This window comes from Pteronotus mesoamericanus, unplaced genomic scaffold (assembly GCF_021234165.1).
Source record: "Pteronotus mesoamericanus isolate MK-2021 breed Mesoamerican mustached bat unplaced genomic scaffold, CSHL_Meso_final contig_126, whole genome shotgun sequence".
NCBI classification, from domain to species: domain Eukaryota; kingdom Metazoa; phylum Chordata; class Mammalia; order Chiroptera; family Mormoopidae; genus Pteronotus; species Pteronotus mesoamericanus.
Window position 1 is genome coordinate 1 of NW_026555056.1, and position 8,590 is coordinate 8,590.

Here is an 8,590-nt window from a genome sequence, read left to right on the forward strand (position 1 = left end):
CAGGGCTAGATGAACATGGAAACTAGGGGGCAATGATACATTTCAGATGTATTATGTAACTTGGGCCAGAGCTTTCACCCTAACTTCATTGGGTCCAGCTTAACCCCTCCTGTCCCGAGTGGGCTGTAATGCAAATATATTGCACAATGCCAAACCCTAGAACTTGGGCAGCTAAGGCCTGAGCTGACGTTTTATAGAGACTGTTCTTTCCAGACAAGATAAGCAGCGGGCTCTGATCCTCACCCTCACACCTAACTGAAGATTGCTTGTGGCAGTTTCTTTTCCATCCCAGTCATAATTCCCAATCTTCAGATGAACTAATTATCCATAATGGGTCTCATTTTTCTTCTGCATGATCGTTCTGCCCAGTTTCTCATTGTATTTCCTCACTTCTTTGACTCCTCTACCTTGAAGCATGCTGGCTACGCCACTCGAATAATTTTAGATCTCCAGGCCACTATGTGGAGGTACACCAACTTGGAAATTACCAGGCATCATTTTAACTCAATTAGTTCCTCGCAGGGAAGATAAACATCTAAATTTGGAAAATGATGCAAAGCAAATCATAGGTTATTTAATCTGTGGGGAGAGAAATAATTTTCCTTCTACCCTTCTAAATTCTTCTGGCTGGACTAATAATCAGATTAACATGAGGCAGACTGACAGGAGAGAACGACAAAATTTACTACATGTGTATATATATGGGTTCCGTAAGAACACGAGACCGGAGGATGCACTGGGCAGTGGAGGCTTATATGCCATTCTGGACTAAAGAGACGGGGGGCAAGGGTCTGGGACTTCAAAAAGAAAATAGGCAACTTCCAGTCAAGATGGCGACATAGGTAAACACGGCTTGCCTCCTCTCACGACCACGTCAAAAATTATAAGTAAAATATAGAACAACCACTACTCGCAACCGTCAGAAATTGACTTGAACGGCAGTCTGACAGCTACGGAATTAAAGAAACCACATCCATCCAGACTGGTAGGAGGGGTGGAGATGTGGAAAGGGCTGGTTCCACATCCACGTGTGGTGGATAAAAATTCAGGAGGGAGATCTCAGGAGTGAGGAGCCCCAGCCCCACAACAGACCGCCCAGCCCAGGGTCCCAGTGCCAGGAAGCTAAGTCCCCACAACTTCTGGCTGAAAAAATCAGCAGGGATTGTGTTGATAGAAAAAAACTGCTGGAGTCCCAAACAGTTGCCTTTAAAGAACCCACACCCAGAATTACCCAGACTCACTCCCTCTGAGCTCCAGCACCAGGGTGACAGCCTGAAAGCACCAGGGGCATACAGGGAGGAACTGACAGGTCTGGAATCAAAGTGAGAGCTAGGGGACAGCTTTCTCCCAGACAGAAAGGCAGGCAGAGACCACTGTCCCTTTTCTGAGCCCTTCCCCCAAAGAGCCACAGAGCCAGCAAGCTGGTGCCATAGCTGACACTCCATCAACCTGGCTATGCTGTTTGTCCCACCTTGGGGATCCCCAGAGACTCTGTCCCACCCAACTTAGGGGCCGACTCAAGCTGCTTTCCCATATGAATGGCTGGTCTTGGCTCACGCTTCACAACTTTCTAAATCCTCTCAAACAAGCAACAGCCGGCCTCAGTAAGGTCTCAGCCCCCACACTCCTTGCTAAGTGATCCCAGACCCAGCACTAGCAGCAGCCAGCCTACATTCACAGCTTGGTTTTGCCTGGGAATCTCCAAGCCCAGCACAAATAGCAGCCACCTCAGATTGCTTTATAGCTCAGGCAGGGTGGCGCCAGGCAAAACACGGGTAGGGACTGACCTTGGCCTGCACCACCTGGGAAACCCCAGAGCCTGCACACCCTGTGGACAGCTACAGACCATGCTGGAGCAACACCTCCCTGCCTCCACACAACTGATCCTCCACGGAGGGCGGAGGTTGGTGGTCAGTGGTCTCAGTCAGTCCTTGCAGCTGACTGGCCTGGGTAAATCCCTCCCATTGACCTGCCAACAGCAACCAAGGCTCAACTACAAGAGGAGAGTGTACTCAGTCCACACAAAGGGCGCACCTCAAACACCCACCTTAGGTGATAGGGAAGGCTGTGCCACTGGACCGACCCTACAGGGCACCTACTACATTAGGCCATGCTACCAAGACACAGAGCCATGGCAGCTCTACCTGATACAACGAAATAAAGACAAGGAGGCTGCCAAAATGAGGAGACAAAGAAATAAATAGCCCGAATGAAAGAACAGATCAAAACTCCAGAAAAAGAGCTAAACGAAATGAACATAAGCAATCTACCAGATACAGGGTTCAAAACACCGGTTATAAGGACGCCCAAGGAACTTAATGAGGACCTCAACAGCAAGAAAAAGATCCAGTCAGAAACGAAGGATACACTATCTGAAATAAAAACTTTGCAAGCTAGAAGGGATTGGCAAGACATATTCAAAGTCATGAAGAGCAGGGACCTACAGCCAAGACCTACCCAGCGAAGATGTCATTTAGAATCCAAGGGCAGATAAAGAGTTTCCCAGAAAAGAAAAAAACTAAAGGAGGTCATCATCACCAAGCCATTATTATATGAAGTGTAAAAGGGGCTTATTTAAGAAAAAGAAAAAGATCAAAACTATGAACAATAAAATGGCAATAAATACATATCTATTGACAATCGAATCTAAAAAACCAACTAAGCAAGCAAAAAGAACAGAGGCCAAGTCATGGATGCGGAGAGCATTCTGACGGTTGCCAGATGGGCGGGTGTGTGGGGAAATGGGTGAAGAGGTGAGGGGATGAAGAAGTACAAATAGGTAGTTAGAGAATAGCCATCGGGATAGAAAGCACAGGATAGGAAATGGAGTAGCCAAAGGACTTACATGCAGGACCCATGGACTTGAACAATGGTGTGGGGACTCCCTGAGGGAGTGGGGGGTGCTGGGTAGAGGGGGGCAAAGGGGCAAAAAAATTGGCACAACTGTAATAGCATAATCAATGCAATATAATTTTAACAAAGAAAAAAAAAGAAAAGCCCTGGCCCCTGTGGCTCAGTGGGACTGAAAGGTCGCCCCTTTGACTCCCGGTCAGGACACATGCCTGAGTTACGAGCCAGATCCCTGGATGGGGGGTGTGCAAGAGGCAAACTATCAATGTTTCTCTTGCACATCGATGTTTCTCTGCCTCTCTTTCTCCCTCCCTTCCCGTCTCTAAAAATAAAAGCTTTAAATAAAAAAGAAAACAGGATCTTGAAGAGACACTTGCACACTGGTGTTCATTGCAGTGCTATTCAAAAGAGCTAAGATGTGGAAACAACTTCAATGTCCACCAGGGGTAAATGGATAAAGAAAATGTGATACATACATAAAAGGAAATTTTCAGTCCTACAGAAAAGGAAATCCAGGCATTTGCCACAACGTGGATGACTCTTAAGGACATGCTATGTAAAATAAGCCATCATAAAAAAACAAACACTGTATAATTCCACTTTTATGAGTTATTTAAGTTAGCAAAACTCACAGAAACAAAGCTGTAGGAAAGGAAAGGAAAGGAAAATGGAGAGTTGTTCAGTGGGTATACAGTTTCAGTCACATGAGATGAAAACGTACTAGAGTTGTGTTAGACAACCATGTGCATATAGGTAACAATTGTGTATTGTACAGTTATATCTCCCCAGGCATGGAAACAAAAGAAAAAATGAGCAAACAGGACTCCATCAAACTAAAAAGTTTTTGCCCAGCAAAGGAAATCATCAACAAACGTAAAAGGACTCTCAGAGAATGGGAGAACGTATTCGCCAATACGTCTGATAAGGGGTTAATATCCAAAATTTATGAAGTACTTACAAAACTCAACATCAAAAAACAAACAACCTAATTGAAAAATGGGCAAAGGACCTGAATAGACACTTCTCCACAGAGGACAGACAGATGGCCAATAGACATATGAAAAGATGCACAACGTCACTAATCATCAGAGAAATGCAAATTAAAACCACAATGAGATACCATCTCACACCTGTCAGAATGGTTATCATCAATAAATCAATAAACAACCAACAAATCAAGAAACAACAAGTGCTGGCGAGAATGTGGAAAAAGGGGAACCCTTTTGCACTGTTGGTGGGAATGTAGACTGATACAGCCACTGTGGAAAGCAGTATGGAGAGATCTCAAAAGATTAAAAATGCATCTGCCTTTTGACCCAGGATCCCATCTGGGAATATATCCGAAGGGACCCAAAACACTAATCTGAGAGAACATAAGCCCCACTATGTTCATTGAAGCTTTATTTACAATCGCCAAGATATGGAAGCAGCCCAAGTGTCCATCGGGAGATGAATGGATAAAACAACTATGGGACTTTTGCACAATAGAATACTACTCGGCTGTATAAAAGAAAATGTTACCCTTTGCGACAGCATGGATGGACCTGGAGAACATTATGCTAAGTGAACTAAGCCAGTCGGAGAAAGACGAATACCACATGATTTCACTCATATGTGGAATCTAATGAACAAACTGAACTAACAAGGAAAACGGAGACAGACTCATAGAGGGAGAGCAGGATGACAGCTAGTGGTGGGGGCGGGGGGAGGTAGGGGTATGGAGGGACTGCGCAAAAAGGAGAAAGGGCTCATGGACATGGACAACAGGGTGGTGACTGCTGGGCGGAGGTGGGTAGAAGGACTAGAGGCTAATGGAAAAAATATAATAAAGATTAAATATAATAAAAAAAATTCTTAAGAGGTAATTTTATATTATGTCCTTTTTATGTCACAATAAGAATTTAACTGCTATTTAAAAAATAGGCAATTCACAGGTAGATGAGAGGGAGAAGTCATTTGATGAACAATTTCTTGCTGGGCCAACCAGAAACAATGGGACACAGAGGGAAGTCTAACAGACATCACCTGAGTCCTCCTGGTCTACCTCACTGAGCTCAAATGATGCCAAGGTAATAGGGAGCTTCCTGTAAGTAGATTTTTCCACCTGAACTCCTTCAAGCCGGTAAAAGCGGAAGTTCAAAGGTTCTTTGTGAGTCTTTGTTTCTTAATAACCAGCTTAAAATAATCAGTATCCCAAAGAGCATATTTTTGGGGTGGTCAAAGTCTGCTTTCCATCAAAACCAAACGAGATGCACACGCTCTGTGACATTCGTTCATTCAAAAAATAATAATGGGAGTGTAGTCAAACGTGACCTATACTAGCAAGAATATTTGGTCCTCAAAAGCAGTAAAGCTGATCTATGGCATTTTGTAGATGAGCATGTGTCTGTACACTCACAGGTTAGAGATTGAGTCAGAAAGGGCTCTTTTTTCTGTGACATTGGGAAAACTAACACATCGCCAAGCGTAATGATCACTGAAGCAAGTAGAAAAGCCCACCCAACATACTTTGAAGATGTTGCATGGAATCACTGCTGTCTGAAATACATGAGAGCAACGACCTCTGAAACTCTACCCCATGTTGCCTCACTGTCTTTGGAATTTTCATGCTTATGTGAATTTCCCATGCACAGGCCTTAAAAATTTTCTCCTCTTAATTTGATTAGTAGCCCAGCTAGAGGAATTTAGAAGGCGGGAGAAAAACTACTACTTCTTTCAGCCCCTGGAAAGACTAGGAAAAAATACCTTCCCAATGACCAGGGAAGCTTCAAGGAAACGTGAGCCTTTCTTGATCCCTGGGTGGAAAGCAAACAAACAGGGTATACCATGAGAAAGAGAAGCCTTCCGCCTGTGACACAAGTCCCGATACTGTCTGAATTTATAATACGTATGTGGTGCAGGAACGCAAGGTAAAAATTAATATTAAAACCTGCTTCCTAATATGTGAAATCTCTGGTACCTCTGGTATCAAACAAATGGAAAAATTATTTTTATAGATGCCTTCAACAACGAGGGTGCCAGGGACTTCCACAGGGAAGAAGATGCTGTCCCTGTAACAAACATGCATGTGTGGATGCACACACTCAGACAATAGACACAAAATAAAGTCACACAAGTATGTAACATATTCTTAAGAAATTCTGCGGATACAAGAAACTAATCCAGAGATAAAAGAACAATACCAAATAAATCCTAAGGATAAATATATTTACAGAGACTAAGGACATTAAAGGAATAGAAATTACATAGGAAAAAATGAAGAAAGTATTTGCAATAGACAAATAAAACTCCTAGAAATAAAAATAGGGATGGTCACTGAATTGGAAAAGTAAATTGATTCAGAATTTAGATAAAAAAATATTAAGAGGCATAGACGTGTGTATGACATACCTAACAAGCATTTCACAAGTCGAGGCTAGAAAATGCAAATATATAAAAAACAAACATACAAAGACTCTGGAAAGTCGAGAAGAAAGCAAATCAACCGGGGAGTTTTGGAACCAAGGAATGATAAATTGGTGAATTCCCAGAAGTAGCTATCTCCATCCCGTGAATTCCAATGACAGCAGGCAAAAAATCTTCAACACACTTGTTCTCTCTTGCCAAAGGACCGGAAAAGGGGGCACCTAATACGACAAAAAAACTTTTAGACGATAATGATTCTACTACACTCAGACTCCACAAAATCAAACAAACAAACAAACAAAACCAACCAACCACAACCCAACCTAAACCCAAAAACTGTGGCCTGAACTTTACCCACGACAGCAAAGGCCGAATGGGGAACCTAGGCATCCAACTTCACAAAGCTGTAACAAGGCTCTCTCTCTAATACCCTGGATTAGGTGCTTGGAGAAAGCCAAGTTGAAGGTAGAGACTTTCATCTGGGCTCTTTGGCAACAAATCCCACCACTATTGTGTCAGTGAATAGCACAGAGGAACCTGAGCTTACTCCCCGCCCATCATTCCTGAGCTACTGTGCTCCCTCCCTGCAGAGGTTTTGCCAGAGGAGGCCCACCGGAGAGCCAGGGCTTTTTCCCTTCTGTAAAGGGAACGAGTAACCCCTACAATGGTGTCAAGGAGACCATGTGGGGAGCTGGGAGTAGGCTTCTACCGGCAGAAGCGAGTGCACCCCCATATGACACTGAGGGATCCGTGGAAGCCAAGTTGGGGACCTTGACTTCTAAGTCACCTGACAATAATGAGGCAGCACCTTTTCTTCCTCTGCCAGAGCAGCGTCACAGAAAAGAGAAAGCAAAAATCTGAAGGCTTCAAGATCGAGTCTCATAATATGATACGAAAATGTCTGGTTTTCAATAGAACATTGCTCGTGACACTAAGAACCAGGATGCTCCCACACGGGATGAGAAAAGGCAATCCGTAGATGCCAAGGTTGTGACGATACAGATGTTAGAATTACCTGAAAGGAAAAAACTGGCAACTGTATAAATGTACAGTCAGCAACAAATACCTTCAGGAACAAAGGAAAGGTCAAGACCTTCTCAGATGAAAGAAAAACTAAGGGAATTTGTTGCCAACACACGCATACTTTAAAAGAATGGTTTAAACACAGTCTCTAAACAAAAAGGAAAGGAGGAAAGAACGAACCCTGGAACGTGAGGAAGGAAGGAAGAACATGGTGGGGGAAAAATGTGGGTAAATGCAGTAGGCTTTCCTTCTCCTTCTGAATTTTCTCAATTATATGTGCTGGTTACAAAAAAAGGATAACCCTTGCATGTGGTTTTACATGTATGTAGAAGAGATATTTGACAACTATATTATAAAAGGGGTGGGAAAAGGACATAAAGGGAGGAAAGACTTCTTCACTTCAGTCCTCTTCCAGGGCGAACACTTGGTACAGTATAGGGTTGTCTAACCACTATGTCATACACCTGAAACTAAATCAAAGTAATATTGAATGTAAACTCTAACTGAAAAAATTAAAAAGAATGTTCATCTTTGTCCTGAGTCCCCCAGTCTCTTTCCATGCCTACATATTCCTGTGCTAACATCACATTGTTTTTCAAAGTGTTTCTTTGATACATTTTTGTGTAAGAAAGTAACCTCTATTTTTTGTTATTCAAAAATTTCTTGGCCCTTTAGTGTTTTAGAACTTCCAGATGAATGTTAAAATCATTTTCTCAAGTTTCAAAAATTCTGTTGGGATTTCAATCTGAATTACAATAAACTTACATCTGAATTTTGGAAAACTTGGCGTGTTTGTAGTGTTTAGTCTTTCTATCCAGGAACATGTTATTGTTCTATATTTACATAAATCTTGTATCTTTCCCAGTAAAGTTTTGTAACTATCTGGAGCCAGTTTTTTATTGTTTGTTTCTGGGTATTTTGCATATTATGTTGCCATTTTAAATGGTCTTGTTTTCTTCTAACTAGTTATTATCAGTGTACATATAAGAAAGCTCTTTAGTCTGTTAATTTACTATGTATCCAGGCACTTTACTAAACTTTCTCATTAGTTCTAAGATTTTTTTTAAAAGATTTATTTATTTTTAGAGAGAGGAAAAGGGAGGGGGGAAAGAGAGGGAGAGAATCATCCATGTGTGAGCGATTCATCGATCGGTTGCCTCTCGCACGCCCCCAACCTGGGACCTGGCTGGGAATCCAACCGGCCACCTTTTGGTTCAAGGCCCGGCTCTCAACCCACTGAGCCACACCGGCCAGGGCAGTTCTAAGATTCTTTTTCATGTAGAATCTTTTCGATTTTCTAAGCAGCTACTTC